The sequence below is a fragment of the Salmo salar genome, unplaced genomic scaffold (assembly GCF_905237065.1).
Source record: "Salmo salar unplaced genomic scaffold, Ssal_v3.1, whole genome shotgun sequence".
In the NCBI taxonomy this organism is placed as follows: Eukaryota; Metazoa; Chordata; class Actinopteri; order Salmoniformes; family Salmonidae; genus Salmo; species Salmo salar.
In genome coordinates, this window is record NW_025548295.1 from 88,658 (window position 1) to 111,500 (window position 22,843).

Below are 22,843 nucleotides of genomic sequence, written 5' to 3' on the forward strand. Positions count from 1 at the left end.
TATAGTATTATCTGTAGTGATTATATATACAGTATAGTATTATCTGTAGTGATTATATACAGTATAGTATTATCTGTAGTGATTATATACAGTATAGTATTATCTGTAGTGATTATATACAGTAGAGTATTATCTGCAGTGATTATATACAGTATAGTATTATCTGTTGTGATTATATAGACAGTATAGTATTATCTGCAGTGATTATATATACAGTATAGTATTATCTGTAGTGATTATATACAGTATAGTATTATCTGTAGTGATTATATATACAGTACAGTATTATCTGTAGTGATTATATACAGTATAGTATTATCTATAGTGATTATATAGACAGTATAGTATTATCTGTAGTGATTATATACAGTATAGTATTATCTATAGTGATTATATACAGTATAGTATTATCTGTAGTGATTATATACAGTAGATAATTATCTGCAGTGATTATATATACAGTAGAGTATTATCTGTAGTGATTATATAGACAGTATTGTATTATCTGCAGTGATTATATAGACAGTATAGTATTATCTGCAGTGATTATATACAGTAGGTAATTATCTGCAGTGATTGTATAGACAGTAGATAATTATCTGCAGTGATTATATACAGTATAGTATTATCTGCAGTGATTATATACAGTATAGTATTATCTGTAGTGATTATATAGACAGTAGAGTATTATCTGCAGTGATTATATAGACAGTATAGTATTATCTGCAGTGATTATATATACAGTATAGTATTATCTGTAGTGATTATATATACAGTATAGTATTATCTGTAGTGATTATATAGACAGTAGATAATTATCTGCAGTGATTATATATACAGTAGAGTATTATCTGTAGTGATTATATAGACAGTATAGTATTATCTGTAGTGATTATATAGACAGTAGATAATTATCTGCAGTGATTATATATACAGTAGAGTATTATCTGTAGTGATTATATAGACAGTATACTATTATCTGTAGTGATTATATACAGTATAGTATTATCTGTAGTGATTATAGACAGTATAGTATTATCTGTAGTGATTATAGACAGTATAGTATATTCTGCAGTGATTATATATAGTAGGTAATTATCTGTAGTGATTATAGACAGTATAGTATATTCTGCAGTGATTATATATACAGTATAGTATTATCTGTAGTGATTATATATACAGTATAGTATTATCTGTAGTGATTATATATACAGTATAGTATTATCTGTAGTGATTATATACAGTATAGTAGTATCTGTAGTGATTATATACAGTATAGCATTATCTGTAGTGATTATATATACAGTATAGTATTATCTGTAGTGATTATATAGACAGTAGATAATTATCTGCAGTGATTATATATACAGTAGAGTATTATCTGCAGTGATTATATATACAGTATAGTATTATCTGTAGTGATTATATAGACAGTAGATAATTATCTGCAGTGATTATATATACAGTAGAGTATTATCTGTAGTGATTATATAGACAGTATACTATTATCTGTAGTGATTATATACAGTATAGTATTATCTGTAGTGATTATAGACAGTATAGTATTATCTGTAGTGATTATACACAAGATAGTATATTCTGCAGTGATTATATATAGTAGGTAATTATCTGTAGTGATTATAGACAGTATAGTATATTCTGCAGTGATTATATATACAGTATAGTATTATCTGTAGTGATTATATATACAGTATAGTATTATCTGTAGTGATTATATATACAGTATAGTATTATCTGTAGTGATTATATACAGTATAATAGTATCTGTAGTGATTATATACAGTATAGCATTATCTGTAGTGATTATATATACAGTATAGTATTATCTGTAGTGATTATATACAGTATAGTATTATCTGTAGTGATTATATAGACAGTATAGTATTCTCTGCAGTGATTATATATACAGTATAGTATTATCTGTAGTGATTATATACAGTATAGTATTATCTGTAGTGATTATATATACAGTATAGTATTATCTGTAGTGATTATATACAGTATAGTATTATCTATAGTGATTATATAGACAGTAGATAATTATCTGCAGTGATTATATATACAGTAGAGTATTATCTGTAGTGATTATATAGACAGTATTGTATTATCTGCAGTGATTATATAGACAGTATAGTATTATCTGCAGTTATTATATAAGGTAGGTAATTATCTGCAGTGATTGTATAGACAGTAGATAATTATCTGCAGTGATTATATACAGTATAGTATTATCTGCAGTGATTATATACAGTATAGTATTATCTGTAGTGATTATATAGACAGTAGAGTATTATCTGCAGTGATTATATAGACAGTATAGTATTATCTGCAGTTATTATATATACAGTATAGTATTATCTGTAGTGATTATATAGACAGTAGATAATTATCTGCAGTGATTATATATACAGTAGAGTATTATCTGTAGTGATTATATAGACAGTATAGTATTATCTGTAGTGATTATATATACAGTATAGTATTATCTGTAGTGATTATAGACAGTATAGTATTATCTGTAGTGATTATAGACAGTATAGTATATTCTGCAGTGATTATATATAGTAGGTAATTATCTGTAGTGATTATAGACAGTATAGTATATTCTGCAGTGATTATATATACAGTATAGTATTATCTGTAGTGATTATATATACAGTACAGTATTATCTGTAGTGATTATATACAGTATAGTATTATCTATAGTGATTATATAGACAGTATAGTATTATCTGTAGTGATTATATACAGTATAGTATTATCTATAGTGATTATATACAGTATAGTATTATCTGTAGTGATTATATACAGTAGATAATTATCTGCAGTGATTATATATACAGTACAGTATTATCTGTAGTGATTATATAGACAGTATTGTATTATCTGCAGTGATTATATAGACAGTATAGTATTATCTGCAGTGATTATATACAGTAGGTAATTATCTGCAGTGATTGTATAGACAGTAGATAATTATCTGCAGTGATTATATACAGTATAGTATTATCTGCAGTGATTATATACAGTATAGTATTATCTGTAGTGATTATATAGACAGTAGAGTATTATATGCAGTGATTATATAGACAGTATAGTATTATCTGCAGTGATTATATATACAGTATAGTATTATCTGTAGTGATTATATATACAGTATAGAATTATCTGTAGTGATTATATAGACAGTAGATAATTATCTGCAGTGATTATATATACAGTAGAGTATTATCTGTAGTGATTATATAGACAGTATAGTATTATCTGTAGTGATTATATAGACAGTAGATAATTATCTGCAGTGATTATATATACAGTAGAGTATTATCTGTAGTGATTATATAGACAGTATACTATTATCTGTAGTGATTATATACAGTATAGTATTATCTGTAGTGATTATAGACAGTATAGTATTATCTGTAGTGATTATAGACAGTATAGTATATTCTGCAGTGATTATATATAGTAGGTAATTATCTGTAGTGATTATAGACAGTATAGTATATTCTGCAGTGATTATATATACAGTATAGTATTATCTGTAGTGATTATATATACAGTATAGTATTATCTGTAGTGATTATATATACAGTATAGTATTATCTGTAGTGATTATATACAGTATAGTAGTATCTGTAGTGATTATATACAGTATAGCATTATCTGTAGTGATTATATATACAGTATAGTATTATCTGTAGTGATTATATAGACAGTAGATAATTATCTGCAGTGATTATATATACAGTAGAGTATTATCTGCAGTGATTATATATACAGTATAGTATTATCTGTAGTGATTATATAGACAGTAGATAATTATCTGCAGTGATTATATATACAGTAGAGTATTATCTGTAGTGATTATATAGACAGTATACTATTATCTGTAGTGATTATATACAGTATAGTATTATCTGTAGTGATTATAGACAGTATAGTATTATCTGTAGTGATTATAGACAGTATAGTATATTCTGCAGTGATTATATATAGTAGGTAATTATCTGTAGTGATTATAGACAGTATAGTATATTCTGCAGTGATTATATATACAGTATAGTATTATCTGTAGTGATTATATATACAGTATAGTATTATCTGTAGTGATTATATATACAGTATAGTATTATCTGTAGTGATTATATACAGTATAATAGTATCTGTAGTGATTATATACAGTATAGCATTATCTGTAGTGATTATATATACAGTATAGTATTATCTGTAGTGATTATATACAGTATAGTATTATCTGTAGTGATTATATAGACAGTATAGTATTATCTGTAGTGATTATATACAGTAGAGTATTATCTGCAGTGATTATATACACTATAGTATTATCTGTAGTGATTATATACAGTATAGTATTATCTGTAGTGATTATATACAGTATAGTATTATCTGTAGTGATTATATAGACAGTAGAGTATTATCTGTAGTGAGTATATACAGTAGAGTATTATCTGCAGTGATTATATACAGTATAGTATTATCTGTTGTGATTATATAGACAGTATAGTATTATCTTCAGTGATTATATATACAGTATAGTATTATCTGTAGTGATTATATACAGTATAGTATTATCTGTAGTGATTATATACAGTATAGTATTATCTGTAGTGATTATAGACAGTATAGTATTATCTGTAGTGATTATAGACAGTATAGTATATTCTGCAGTGATTATATATAGTAGGTAATTATCTGTAGTGATTATAGACAGTATAGTATATTCTGCAGTGATTATATATACAGTATAGTATTATCTGTAGTGATTATATATACAGTATAGTATTATCTGTAGTGATTATATATACAGTATAGTATTATCTGTAGTGATTATATACAGTATAATAGTATCTGTAGTGATTATATACAGTATAGCATAATCTGTAGTGATTATATATACAGTATAGTATTATCTGTAGTGATTATATACAGTATAGTATTATCTGTAGTGATTATATAGACAGTATAGTATTATCTGTAGTGATTATATACAGTAGAGTGTTATCTGCAGTGATTATATACACTATAGTATTATCTGTAGTGATTATATACAGTATAGTATTATCTGTAGTGATTATATACAGTATAGTATTATCTGTAGTGATTATATAGACAGTAGAGTATTATCTGTAGTGAGTATATACAGTAGAGTATTATCTGCAGTGATTATATACAGTATAGTATTATCTGTTGTGATTATATAGACAGTATAGTATTATCTTCAGTGATTATATATACAGTATAGTATTATCTGTAGTGATTATATACAGTATAGTATTATCTGTAGTGATTATATATACAGTATAGTATTATCTGTAGTGATTATATACAGTATAGTATTATCTATAGTGATTATATAGACAGTAGATAATTATCTGCAGTGATTATATATACAGTAGAGTATTATCTGTAGTGATTATATAGACAGTATTGTATTATCTGCAGTGATTATATAGACAGTATAGTATTATCTGCAGTGATTATATACAGTAGGTAATTATCTGCAGTGATTGTATAGACAGTAGATAATTATCTGCAGTGATTATATACAGTATAGTATTATCTGCAGTGATTATAAACAGTATAGTATTATCTGTAGTGATTATATAGACAGTAGAGTATTATCTGCAGTGATTATATAGACAGTATAGTATTATCTGCAGTTATTATATATACAGTATAGTATTATCTGTAGTGATTATATAGACAGTAGAGTATTATCTGTAGTGATTATATAGACAGTATAGTATTATCTGTAGTGTTTATATACAGTATAGTATTATCTGTAGTGATTATAGACAGTATAGTATTATCTGTAGTGATTATAGACAGTATAGTATATTCTGCAGTGATTATATATAATAGGTAATTATCTGTAGTGATTATAGACAGTATAGTATATTCTGCAGTGATTATATATACAGTATAGTATTATCTGTAGTGATTATATATACAGTATAGTATTATCTGTAGTGATTATATACAGTATAGTATTATCTATAGTGATTATATAGACAGTAGATAATTATCTGCAGTGATTATATATACAGTAGAGTATTATCTGTAGTGATTATATAGACAGTATTGTATTATCTGCAGTGATTATATAGACAGTATAGTATTATCTGCAGTGATTATATAAGTAGGTAATTATCTGCAGTGATTGTATACACAGTAGATAATTATCTGCAGTGATTATATACAGTATAGTATTATCTGCAGTGATTATATACAGTATAGTATTATCTGTAGTGATTATATAGACAGTAGAGTATTATCTGCAGTGATTATATAGACAGTATAGTATTATCTGCAGTGATTGTATATACAGTATAGTATTATCTGTAGTGATTATATAGACAGTAGATAATTATCTGCAGTGATTATATATACAGTAGAGTATTATCTGTAGTGATTATATAGACAGTATAGTATTATCTGTAGTGATTATATACAGTATAGTATTATCTGTAGTGATTATAGACAGTATAGTATTATCTGAAGTGATTATAGACAGTATAGTATATTGTGCAATGATTATATATAGTAGGTAATTATCTGTAGTGATTATAGACAGTATAGTATATTCTGCAGTGATTATATATACAGTATAGTATTATCTGTAGTGATTATATATACAGTATAGTATTATCTGTAGTGATTATATATACAGTATAGTATTATCTGTAGTGATTATATACAGTATAGTAGTATCTGTAGTGATTATATACAGTATAGCATTATCTGTAGTGATTATATATACAGTATAGTATTATCTGTAGTGATTATATACAGTATAGTATTATCTGTAGTGATTATATAGACAGTATAGTATTATCTGTAGTGATTATATACAGTAGAGTATTATCTGCAGTGATTATATAGACAGTATAGTATTATCTGCAGTTATTATATATACAGTATAGTATTATCCGTAGTGATTATATAGACAGTAGACAATTATCTGCAGTGATTATATATACAGTAGAGTATTATCTGTAGTGATTATATAGACAGTATAGTATTATCTGTAGTGTTTATATACAGTATAGTATTATCTGTAGTGATTATAGACAGTATAGTATTATCTGTAGTGATTATAGACAGTATAGTATATTTTGCAGTGATTATATATAATAGGTAATTATCTGTAGTGATTATAGACAGTATAGTATATTCTGCAGTGATTATATATACAGTATAGTATTATCTGTAGTGATTATATATACAGTATAGTATTATCTGTAGTGATTATATACAGTATAGTATTATCTATAGTGATTATATAGACAGTAGATAATTATCTGCAGTGATTATATATACAGTAGAGTATTATCTGTAGTGATTATATAGACAGTATTGTATTATCTGCAGTGATTATATAGACAGTATAGTATTATCTGCAGTGATTATATAAGTAGGTAATTATCTGCAGTGATTGTATAGACAGTAGATAATTATCTGCAGTGATTATATACAGTATAGTATTATCTGCAGTGATTATATACAGTATAGTATTATCTGTAGTGATTATATAGACAGTAGAGTATTATCTGCAGTGATTATATAGACAGTATAGTATTATCTGCAGTGATTGTATATACAGTATAGTATTATCTGTAGTGATTATATAGACAGTAGATAATTATCTGCAGTGATTATATATACAGTAGAGTATTATCTGTAGTGATTATATAGACAGTATAGTATTATCTGTAGTGATTATATACAGTATAGTATTATCTGTAGTGATTATATATACAGTATAGTATTATCTGTAGTGATTATATACAGTATAGTATTATAAATAGTGATTATATAGACAGTAGATAATTATCTGCAGTGATTATATATACAGTAGAGTATTATATGTAGTGATTATATAGACAGTATTGTATTATCTGCAGTGATTATATAGACAGTATAGTATTATCTGCAGTGATTATATACAGTAGGTAGTATTATCTGCAGTGATTGTATAGACAGTAGATAATTATCTGCAGTGATTATATACAGTATAGTATTATCTGCAGTGATTATATACAGTATAGTATTATCTGTAGTGATTATATAGACAGTAGAGTATTATCTGCAGTGATTATATACAGTATAGTATTATCTGCAGTGATTATATACAGTATAGTATTATCTGTAGTGATTATATAGACAGTAGAGAATTATCTGCAGTGATTATATAGACAGTATAGTATTATCTGCAGTGATTGTATATACAGTATAGTATTATCTGCAGTGATTGTATATACAGTATAGTATTATCTGTAGTGATTATATAGACAGTAGATAATTATCTGCAGTGATTATATATACAGTAGAGTATTATCTGTAGTGATTATATAGACAGTATAGTATTATCTGTAGTGATTATATACAGTATAGTATTATCTGTAGTGATTATATATACAGTATAGTATTATCTGTAGTGATTATATACAGTATAGTATTATATATAGTGATTATATAGACAGTAGATAATTATCTGCAGTGATTATATATACAGTAGAGTATTATCTGTAGTGATTATATAGACAGTATTGTATTATCTGCAGTGATTATATAGACAGTATAGTATTATCTGCAGTGATTATATACAGTAGGTAATTATCTGCAGTGATTGTATAGACAGTAGATAATTATCTGCAGTGATTATATACAGTATAGTATTATCTGCAGTGATTATATACAGTATAGTATTATCTGTAGTGATTATATAGACAGTAGAGTATTATCTGCAGTGATTATATACAGTATAGTATTATCTGCAGTGATTATATACAGTATAGTATTATCTGTAGTGATTATATAGACAGTAGAGAATTATCTGCAGTGATTATATAGACAGTATAGTATTATCTGCAGTGATTGTATATACAGTATAGTATTATCTGTAGTGATTATATAGACAGTAGATAATTATCTGCAGTGATTATATATACAGTAGAGTATTATCTGTAGTGATTATATAGACAGTATAGTATTATCTGTAGTGATTATATACAGTATAGTATTATCTGTAGTGATTATAGACAGTATAGTATTATCTGAAGTGATTATAGACAGTATAGTATATTGTGCAATGATTATATATAGTAGGTAATTATCTGTAGTGATTATAGACAGTATAGTATATTCTGCAGTGATTATATATACAGTATAGTATTATCTGTAGTGATTATATATACAGTATAGTATTATCTGTAGTGATTATATATACAGTATAGTATTATCTGTAGTGATTATATACAGTATAGTAGTATCTGTAGTGATTATATACAGTATAGCATTATCTGTAGTGATTATATATACAGTATAGTATTATCTGTAGTGATTATATACAGTATAGTATTATCTGTAGTGATTATATAGACAGTATAGTATTATCTGTAGTGATTATATACAGTAGAGTATTATCTGCAGTGATTATATAGACAGTATAGTATTATCTGCAGTTATTATATATACAGTATAGTATTATCCGTAGTGATTATATAGACAGTAGACAATTATCTGCAGTGATTATATATACAGTAGAGTATTATCTGTAGTGATTATATAGACAGTATAGTATTATCTGTAGTGATTATATACAGTATAGTATTATCTGTAGTGATTATAGACAGTATAGTATTATCTGTAGTGATTATAGACAGTATAGTATATTTTGCAGTGATTATATATAATAGGTAATTATCTGTAGTGATTATAGACAGTATAGTATATTCTGCAGTGATTATATATACAGTATAGTATTATCTGTAGTGATTATATATACAGTATAGTATTATCTGTAGTGATTATATACAGTATAGTATTATCTATAGTGATTATATAGACAGTAGATAATTATCTGCAGTGATTATATATACAGTAGAGTATTATCTGTAGTGATTATATAGACAGTATTGTATTATCTGCAGTGATTATATAGACAGTATAGTATTATCTGCAGTGATTATATAAGTAGGTAATTATCTGCAGTGATTGTATAGACAGTAGATAATTATCTGCAGTGATTATATACAGTATAGTATTATCTGCAGTGATTATATACAGTATAGTATTATCTGTAGTGATTATATAGACAGTAGAGTATTATCTGCAGTGATTATATAGACAGTATAGTATTATCTGCAGTGATTGTATATACAGTATAGTATTATCTGTAGTGATTATATAGACAGTAGATAATTATCTGCAGTGATTATATATACAGTAGAGTATTATCTGTAGTGATTATATAGACAGTATAGTATTATCTGTAGTGATTATATACAGTATAGTATTATCTGTAGTGATTATATATACAGTATAGTATTATCTGTAGTGATTATATACAGTATAGTATTATAAATAGTGATTATATAGACAGTAGATAATTATCTGCAGTGATTATATATACAGTAGAGTATTATATGTAGTGATTATATAGACAGTATTGTATTATCTGCAGTGATTATATAGACAGTATAGTATTATCTGCAGTGATTATATACAGTAGGTAATTATCTGCAGTGATTGTATAGACAGTAGATAATTATCTGCAGTGATTATATACAGTATAGTATTATCTGCAGTGATTATATACAGTATAGTATTATCTGTAGTGATTATATAGACAGTAGAGTATTATCTGCAGTGATTATATAGACAGTATAGTATTATCTGCAGTTATTATATATACAGTATAGTATTATCTGTAGTGATTATATAGACAGTAGACAATTATCTGCAGTGATTATATATACAGTAGAGTATTATCTGTAGTGATTATATAGACAGTATAGTATTATCTGTAGTGATTATATACAGTATAGTATTATCTGTAGTGATTATAGACAGTATAGTATTATCTGTAGTGATTATAGACAGTATAGTATATTCTGCAGTGATTATATATAATAGGTAATTATCTGTAGTGATTATAGACAGTATAGTATATTCTGCAGTGATTATATATACAGTATAGTATTATCTGTAGTGATTATATATAAAGTATAGTATTATCTGTAGTGATTATATACAGTATAGTATTATCTATAGTGATTATATAGACAGTAGATAATTATCTGCAGTGATTATATATACAGTAGAGTATTATCTGTAGTGATTATATAGACAGTATAGTATTATCTGTAGTGATTATATACAGTATAGTATTATCTGTAGTGATTATAGACAGTATAGTATTATCTGAAGTGATTATAGACAGTATAGTATATTGTGCAATGATTATATATAGTAGGTAATTATCTGTAGTGATTATAGACAGTATAGTATATTCTGCAGTGATTATATATACAGTATAGTATTATCTGTAGTGATTATATATACAGTATAGTATTATCTGTAGTGATTATATATACAGTATAGTATTATCTGTAGTGATTATATACAGTATAGTAGTATCTGTAGTGATTATATACAGTATAGCATTATCTGTAGTGATTATATATACAGTATAGTATTATCTGTAGTGATTATATACAGTATAGTATTATCTGTAGTGATTATATAGACAGTATAGTATTATCTGTAGTGATTATATACAGTAGAGTATTATCTGCAGTGATTATATACAGTATAGTATTATCTGTAGTGATTATATACAGTATAGTATTATCTGTAGTGATTATATAGACAGTAGAGTATTATCTGTAGTGAGTATATACAGTAGAGTATTATCTGCAGTGATTATATACAGTATAGTATTATCTGTTGTGATTATATAGACAGTATAGTATTCTCTGCAGTGATTATATATACAGTATAGTATTATCTGTAGTGATTATATACAGTATAGTATTATCTGCAGTGATTATATATACAGTATAGTATTATCTGTAGTGATTATATACAGTATAGTATTATCTATAGTGATTATATATACAGTATAGTATTATCTGTAGTGATTATATACAGTATAGTAGTATCTGTAGTGATTATATACAGTATAGCATTATCTGTAGTGATTATATATACAGTATAGTATTATCTGTAGTGATTATATAGACAGTAGATAATTATCTGCAGTGATTATATATACAGTATAGTATTATCTGCAGTGATTATATATACAGTATAGTATTATCTGTAGTGATTATATAGACAGTAGATAATTATCTGCAGTGATTATATATACAGTAGAGTATTATCTGTAGTGATTATATAGACAGTATAGTATTATCTGTAGTGATTATATACAGTATAGTATTATCTGTAGTGATTATAGACAGTATAGTATTATCTGTAGTGATTATAGACAGTATAGTATATTCTGCAGTGATTATATATAGTAGGTAATTATCTGTAGTGATTATAGACAGTATAGTATATTCTGCAGTGATTATATATACAGTATAGTATTATCTGTAGTGATTATATATACAGTATAGTATTATCTGTAGTGATTATATATACAGTATAGTATTATCTGTAGTGATTATATACAGTATAATAGTATCTGTAGTGATTATATACAGTATAGCATTATCTGTAGTGATTATATATACAGTATAGTATTATCTGTAGTGATTATATACAGTATAGTATTATCTGTAGTGATTATATAGACAGTATAGTATTATCTGTAGTGATTATATACAGTAGAGTATTATCTGCAGTGATTATATACACTATAGTATTATCTGTAGTGATTATATACAGTATAGTATTATCTGTAGTGATTATATACAGTATAGTATTATCTGTAGTGATTATATAGACAGTAGAGTATTATCTGTAGTGAGTATATACAGTAGAGTATTATCTGCAGTGATTATATACAGTATAGTATTATCTGTTGTGATTATATACAGTATAGTATTATCTGCAGTGATTATATACAGTATAGTATTATCTGTAGTGATTATATACAGTATAGTATTATCTGTAGTGATTATATACAGTATAGTATTATCTGTAGTGATTATAGACAGTATAGTATTATCTGTAGTGATTATAGACAGTATAGTATATTCTGCAGTGATTATATATAGTAGGTAATTATCTGTAGTGATTATAGACAGTATAGTATATTCTGCAGTGATTATATATACAGTATAGTATTATCTGTAGTGATTATATATACAGTATAGTATTATCTGTAGTGATTATATATACAGTATAGTATTATCTGTAGTGATTATATACAGTATAATAGTATCTGTAGTGATTATATACAGTATAGCATTATCTGTAGTGATTATATATACAGTATAGTATTATCTGTAGTGATTATATACAGTATAGTATTATCTGTAGTGATTATATAGACAGTATAGTATTATCTGTAGTGATTATATACAGTAGAGTGTTATCTGCAGTGATTATATACACTATAGTATTATCTGTAGTGATTATATACAGTATAGTATTATCTGTAGTGATTATATACAGTATAGTATTATCTGTAGTGATTATATAGACAGTAGAGTATTATCTGTAGTGAGTATATACAGTAGAGTATTATCTGCAGTGATTATATACAGTATAGTATTATCTGTTGTGATTATATAGACAGTATAGTATTATCTGCAGTGATTATATATACAGTATAGTATTATCTGTAGTGATTATATACAGTATAGTATTATCTGTAGTGATTATATATACAGTATAGTATTATCTGTAGTGATTATATACAGTATAGTATTATCTATAGTGATTATATAGACAGTAGATAATTATCTGCAGTGATTATATATACAGTAGAGTATTATCTGTAGTGATTATATAGACAGTATTGTATTATCTGCAGTGATTATATAGACAGTATAGTATTATCTGCAGTGATTATATACAGTAGGTAATTATCTGCAGTGATTGTATAGACAGTAGATAATTATCTGCAGTGATTATATACAGTATAGTATTATCTGCAGTGATTATAAACAGTATAGTATTATCTGTAGTGATTATATAGACAGTAGAGTATTATCTGCAGTGATTATATAGACAGTATAGTATTATCTGCAGTTATTATATATACAGTATAGTATTATCTGTAGTGATTATATAGACAGTAGAGTATTATCTGTAGTGATTATATAGACAGTATAGTATTATCTGTAGTGATTATATACAGTATAGTATTATCTGTAGTGATTATAGACAGTATAGTATTATCTGTAGTGATTATAGACAGTATAGTATATTCTGCAGTGATTATATATAATAGGTAATTATCTGTAGTGATTATAGACAGTATAGTATATTCTGCAGTGATTATATATACAGTATAGTATTATCTGTAGTGATTATATATACAGTATAGTATTATCTGTAGTGATTATATACAGTATAGTATTATCTATAGTGATTATATAGACAGTAGATAATTATCTGCAGTGATTATATATACAGTAGAGTATTATCTGTAGTGATTATATAGACAGTATTGTATTATCTGCAGTGATTATATAGACAGTATAGTATTATCTGCAGTGATTATATAAGTAGGTAATTATCTGCAGTGATTGTATACACAGTAGATAATTATCTGCAGTGATTATATACAGTATAGTATTATCTGCAGTGATTATATACAGTATAGTATTATCTGTAGTGATTATATAGACAGTAGAGAATTATCTGCAGTGATTATATAGACAGTATAGTATTATCTGCAGTGATTGTATATACAGTATAGTATTATCTGTAGTGATTATATAGACAGTAGATAATTATCTGCAGTGATTATATATACAGTAGAGTATTATCTGTAGTGATTATATAGACAGTATAGTATTATCTGTAGTGATTATATACAGTATAGTATTATCTGTAGTGATTATAGACAGTATAGTATTATCTGAAGTGATTATAGACAGTATAGTATATTGTGCAGTGATTATATATAGTAGGTAATTATCTGTAGTGATTATAGACAGTATAGTATATTCTGCAGTGATTATATATACAGTATAGTATTATCTGTAGTGATTATATATACAGTATAGTATTATCTGTAGTGATTATATATACAGTATAGTATTATCTGTAGTGATTATATACAGTATAGTAGTATCTGTAGTGATTATATACAGTATAGCATTATCTGTAGTGATTATATATACAGTATAGTATTATCTGTAGTGATTATATACAGTATAGTATTATCTGTAGTGATTATATAGACAGTATAGTATTATCTGTAGTGATTATATACAGGATATTATTATCTGCAGTGATTATAGACAGTATAGTATTATCTGCAGTTATTATATATACAGTATAGTATTATCCGTAGTGATTATATAGACAGTAGACAATTATCTGCAGTGATTATATATACAGTAGAGTATTATCTGTAGTGATTATATAGACAGTATAGTATTATCTGTAGTGTTTATATACAGTATAGTATTATCTGTAGTGATTATAGACAGTATAGTATTATCTGTAGTGATTATAGACAGTATAGTATATTTTGCAGTGATTATATATAATAGGTAATTATCTGTAGTGATTATAGACAGTATAGTATATTCTGCAGTGATTATATATACAGTATAGTATTATCTGTAGTGATTATATATACAGTATAGTATTATCTGTAGTGATTATATACAGTATAGTATTATCTATAGTGATTATATAGACAGTAGATAATTATCTGCAGTGATTATATATACAGTAGAGTATTATCTGTAGTGATTATATAGACAGTATTGTATTATCTGCAGTGATTATATAGACAGTATAGTATTATCTGCAGTGATTATATAAGTAGGTAATTATCTGCAGTGATTGTATAGACAGTAGATAATTATCTGCAGTGATTATATACAGTATAGTATTATCTGCAGTGATTATATACAGTATAGTATTATCTGTAGTGATTATATAGACAGTAGAGTATTATCTGCAGTGATTATATAGACAGTATAGTATTATCTGCAGTGATTGTATATACAGTATAGTATTATCTGTAGTGATTATATAGACAGTAGATAATTATCTGCAGTGATTATATATACAGTAGAGTATTATCTGTAGTGATTATATAGACAGTATAGTATTATCTGTAGTGATTATATACAGTATAGTATTATCTGTAGTGATTATATACAGTATAGTATTATAAATAGTGATTATATAGACAGTAGATAATTATCTGCAGTGATTATATATACAGTAGAGTATTATATGTAGTGATTATATAGACAGTATTGTATTATCTGCAGTGATTATATAGACAGTATAGTATTATCTGCAGTGATTATATACAGTAGGTAATTATCTGCAGTGATTGTATAGACAGTAGATAATTATCTGCAGTGATTATATACAGTATAGTATTATCTGCAGTGATTATATACAGTATAGTATTATCTGTAGTGATTATATAGACAGTAGAGTATTATCTGCAGTGATTATATACAGTATAGTATTATCTGCAGTGATTATATACAGTATAGTATTATCTGTAGTGATTATATAGACAGTAGAGAATTATCTGCAGTGATTATATAGACAGTATAGTATTATCTGCAGTGATTGTATATACAGTATAGTATTATCTGTAGTGATTATATAGACAGTAGATAATTATCTGCAGTGATTATATATACAGTAGAGTATTATCTGTAGTGATTATATAGACAGTATAGTATTATCTGTAGTGATTATATACAGTATAGTATTATCTGTAGTGATTATAGACTGTATAGTATTATCTGAAGTGATTATAGACAGTATAGTATATTGTGCAATGATTATATATAGTAGGTAATTATCTGTAGTGATTATAGACAGTATAGTATATTCTGCAGTGATTATATATACAGTATAGTATTATCTGTAGTGATTATATATACAGTATAGTATTATCTGTAGTGATTATATATACAGTATAGTATTATCTGTAGTGATTATATACAGTATAGTAGTATCTGTAGTGATTATATACAGTATAGAATTATCTGTAGTGATTATATATACAGTATAGTATTATCTGTAGTGATTATATACAGTATAGTATTATCTGTAGTGATTATATAGACAGTATAGTATTATCTGTAGTGATTATATACAGTAGAGTATTATCTGTAGTGATTATATAGACAGTATAGTATTATCTGCAGTGATTATATGTACAGTATAGTATTATCCGTAGTGATTATATAGACAGTAGACAATTATCTGCAGTGATTATATATACAGTAGAGTATTATCTGTAGTGATTATATAGACAGTATAGTATTATCTGTAGTGTTTATATACAGTATAGTATTATCTGTAGTGATTATAGACAGTATAGTATTATCTGTAGTGATTATAGACAGTATAGTATATTTTGCAGTGATTATATATAATAGGTAATTATCTGTAGTGATTATAGACAGTATAGTATATTCTGCAGTGATTATATATACAGTATAGTATTATCTGTAGTGATTATATATACAGTATAGTATTATCTGTAGTGATTATATACAGTATAGTATTATCTATAGTGATTATATAGACAGTAGATAATTATCTGCAGTGATTATATATACAGTAGAGTATTATCTGTAGTGATTATATAGACAGTATAGTATTATCTGCAGTGATTATATAGACAGTATAGTATTATCTGCAGTGATTATATAAGTAGGTAATTATCTGCAGTGATTGTATAGACAGTAGATAATTATCTGCAGTGATTATATACAGTATAGTATTATCTGCAGTGATTATATACAGTATAGTATTATCTGTAGTGATTATATAGACAGTAGAGTATTATCTGCAGTGATTATATAGACAGTATAGTATTATCTGCAGTGATTGTATATACAGTATAGTATTATCTGTAGTGATTATATAGACAGTAGATAATTATCTGCAGTGATTATATATACAGTATAGTATTATCTGTAGTGATTATATAGACAGTATAGTATTATCTGTAGTGATTATATACAGTATAGTATTATCTGTAGTGATTATATATACAGTATAGTATTATCTGTAGTGATTATATACAGTATAGTATTATAAATAGTGATTATATAGACAGTAGATAATTATCTGCAGTGATTATATATACAGTAGAGTATTATATGTAGTGATTATATAGACAGTATTGTATTATCTGCAGTGATTATATAGACAGTATAGTATTATCTGCAGTGATTATATACAGTAGGTAATTATCTGCAGTGATTGTATAGACAGTAGATAATTATCTGCAGTGATTATATACAGTATAGTATTATCTGCAGTGATTATATACAGTATAGTATTATCTGTAGTGATTATATAGACAGTAGAGTATTATCTGCAGTGATTATATAGACAGTATAGTATTATCTGCAGTGATTATATATACAGTATAGTATTATCTGTAGTGATTATATAGACAGTAGACAATTATCTGCAGTGATTATATATACAGTAGAGTATTATCTGTAGTGATTATATAGACAGTATAGTATTATCTGTAGTGTTTATATACAGTATAGTATTATCTGTAGTGATTATAGACAGTATAGTATTATCTGTAGTGATTATAGACAGTATAGTATATTCTGCAGTGATTATATATAATAGGTAATTATCTGTAGTGATTATAGACAGTATAGTATATTCTGCAGTGATTATATATACAGTATAGTATTATCTGTAGTGATTATATATAAAGTATAGTATTATCTGTAGTGATTATATACAGTATAGTATTATCTATAGTGATTATATAGACAGTAGATAATTATCTGCAGTGATTATATATACAGTAGAGTATTATCTGTAGTGATTATATAGACAGTATAGTATTATCTGTAGTGATTATATACAGTATAGTATTATCTGTAGTGATTATAGACAGTATAGTATTATCTGTAGTGATTATAGACAGTATAGTATATTGTGCAGTGATTATATATAGTATAATTATCTGTAGTGATTATAGACAGTATAGTATATTCTGCAGTGATTATATATACAGTATAGTATTATCTGTAGTGATTATATATACAGTATAGTATTATCTGTAGTGATTATATATACAGTATAGTATTATCTGTAGTGATTATATACAGTATAGTAGTATCTGTAGTGATTATATACAGTATAGTATTATCTGTAGTGATTATATATACAGTATAGTATTATCTGTAGTGATTATATGACAGTATAGTATTATCTGTAGTGATTATATAACAGTATAGTATTATCTGTAGTGATTATATACAGTAGAGTATTATCTGCAGTGATTATATGACAGTATAGTATTATCTGTAGTGATTATATACAGTATAGTATTATCTGTAGTGATTATATAGACAGTAGAGTATTATCTGTAGTGAGTATATACAGTAGAGTATTATCTGCAGTGATTATATACAGTATAGTATTATCTGTAGTGATTATATATACAGTATAGTATTATCTGCAGTGATTATATATACAGTATAGTATTATCTGTAGTGATTATATACAGTATAGTATTATCTGTAGTGATTATATATACAGTATAGTATTATCTGTAATGATTATATACAGTATAGTATTATCTATAGTGATTATATAGACAGTAGATAATTATCTGCAGTGATTATATATACAGTAGAGTATTATCTGTAGTGATATATATACAGTATAGTATTATCTGCAGTGATTATATATACAGTATAGTATTATCTGTAGTGATTATATAGACAGTAGAGAATTATCTGCAGTGATTATATAGACAGTATAGTATTATCTGCAGTTATTATATATACAGTATAGTATTATCTGTAGAGATTATATAGACAGTAGATAATTATCTGCAGTGATTATATATACAGTAGAGTATTATCTGTAGTGATTATATAGACAGTATAGTATTATCTGTAGTGATTATATACAGTATAGTATTATCTGTAGTGATTATAGACAGTATAGTATTATCTGTAGTGATTATAGACAGTATAGTATATTCTGCAGTGATTATATATAGTAGGTAATTATCTGTAGTGATTATAGACAGTATAGTATATTCTGCAGTGATTATATATACAGTATAGTATTATCTGTAGTGATTATATATACAGTATAGTATTATCTGTAGTGATTATATATACAGTATAGTATTATCTGTAGTGATTATATACAGTATAGTAGTATCTGTAGTGATTATATACAGTATAGCATTATCTGTAGTGATTATATATACAGCATAGTATTATCTGTAGTGATTATATGACAGTATAGTATTATCTGTAGTGATTATATACAGTATAGTATTATCTGTAGTGATTATATAGACAGTATAGTATTATCTGTAGTGATTATATACAGTATAGTATTATCTGTAGTGATTATATACAGTATAGTATTATCTGTAGTGATATATATACAGTATAGTATTATCTGTAGTGATTATATGACAGTATAGTATTATCTGTAGTGATTATATACAGTATAGTATTATCTGTAGTGATTATATACAGTAGGTATTATCTGTAGTGATTTATAGACAGTAGATAATTATCTGCAGTGATTATATACAGTATAGTATTATCTGTAGTGATTATATACAGTATAGTATTATCTGTAGTGATTATATAGACAGTATAGTATTATCTGCAGTGATTATATAACAGTATAGTATTATCTGTAGTGATTATATACAGTATAGTATTATCTGTAGTGATTATATATACAGTATAGTATTATCTGTAGTGATTATATAGACAGTATAGTATTATCTGTAGTGATTATATACAGTATAGTATTATCTGTAGTGATTATATACAGTATAGTATTATCTGTAGTGATTATATACAGTGTAGTATTATCTGTAGTGATTATATAGACAGTAGAGTATTATCTGTAGTGATTATATACAGTATAGTATTATCTGTTGTGATTATATACAGTATAGTATTATCTGTTGTGATTATATAGACAGTATAGTATTATCTGCAGTGATTATATATACAGTATAGTATTATCTGTAGTGATTATATACAGTATAGTATTATCTGTAGTGATTATATATACAGTATAGTATTATCTGTAGTGATTATATACAGTATAGTATTATCTATAGTGATTATATAGACAGTAGATAATTATCTGCAGTGATTATATATACAGTAGAGTATTATCTGTAGTGATTATATAGACAGTATTGTATTATCTGCAGTGATTATATAGACAGTATAGTATTATCTGCAGTGATTATATACAGTAGGTAATTATCTGCAGTGATTATATACAGTATAGTTTTATCTGCAGTGATTGTATACAGTATAGTATTATCTGTAGTGATTATATAGACAGTAGAGTATTATCTGCAGTGATTATATAGACAGTATAGTATTATCTGCAGTGATTATATATACAGTATAGTATTATCTGTAGTGATTATATAGACAGTAGATAATTATCTGCAGTGATTATATATACAGTAGAGTATTATCTGTAGTGATTATATAGACAGTATAGTATTAGTTGTAGTGATTATATACAGTATAGTATTATCTGTAGTGATTATAGACAGTATAGTATTATCTGTAGTGATTATAGACAGTATAGTATTATCTGTAGTGATTATAGACAGTATATTATTATCTGTAGTGATTATAGACAGTATAGTATATTCTGCAGTGATTATATATAGTAGGTAATTATCTGTAGTGATTATAGACAGTATAGTATATTCTGCAGTGATTATATATACAGTATAGTATTATCGGTAGTGATTATATATACAGTATAGTATTATCTGTAGTGATTATATATACAGTATAGTATTATCTGTAGTGATTATATACAGTAGAGAATTATCTGCAGTGATTATATACAGTATAGTATTATCTGTTGTGATTATATAGACAGTATAGTATTATCTGCAGTGATTATATATACAGTATAGTATTATCTGTAGTGATTATATACAGTATAGTATTATCTGTAGTGATTATATATACAGTATAGTATTATCTGTAGTGATTATATACAGTAAAGTATTATCTATAGTGATTATATAGACAGTAGATAATTATCTGCAGTGATTATATATACAGTAGAGTATTATCTGTAGTGATTATATAGACAGTATTGTATTATCTGCAGTGATTATATAGACAGTATAGTATTATCTGCAGTGATTATATACAGTAGGTAATTATCTGCAGTGATTATATACAGTATAGTTTTATCTGCAGTGATTGTATACAGTATAGTATTATCTGTAGTGATTATATAGACAGTAGAGTATTATCTGCAGTGATTATATAGACAGTATAGTATTATCTGCAGTGATTATATATACAGTATAGTATTATCTGTAGTGATTATATAGACAGTAGATAATTATCTGCAGTGATTATATATACAGTATAGTATTATCTGTAGTGATTATATAGACAGTATAGTATTATCTGTAGTGATTATATACAGTATAGTATTATCTGTAGTGATTATAGACAGTATAGTATTATCTGTAGTGATTATAGACAGTATAGTATTATCTGTAGTGATTATAGACAGTATATTATTATCTGTAGTGATTATAGACAGTATAGTATATTCTGCAGTGATTATATATAGTAGGTAATTATCTGTAGTGATTATAGACAGTATAGTATATTCTGCAGTGATTATATATACAGTATAGTATTATCGGTAGTGATTATATATACAGTATAGTATTATCTGTAGTGATTATATATACAGTATAGTATTATCTGTAGTGATTATATACAGTATAGTAGTATCTGTAGTGATTATATACAGTATAGCATTATCTGTAGTGATTATATATACAGCATAGTATTATCTGTAGTGATTATATACAGTATAG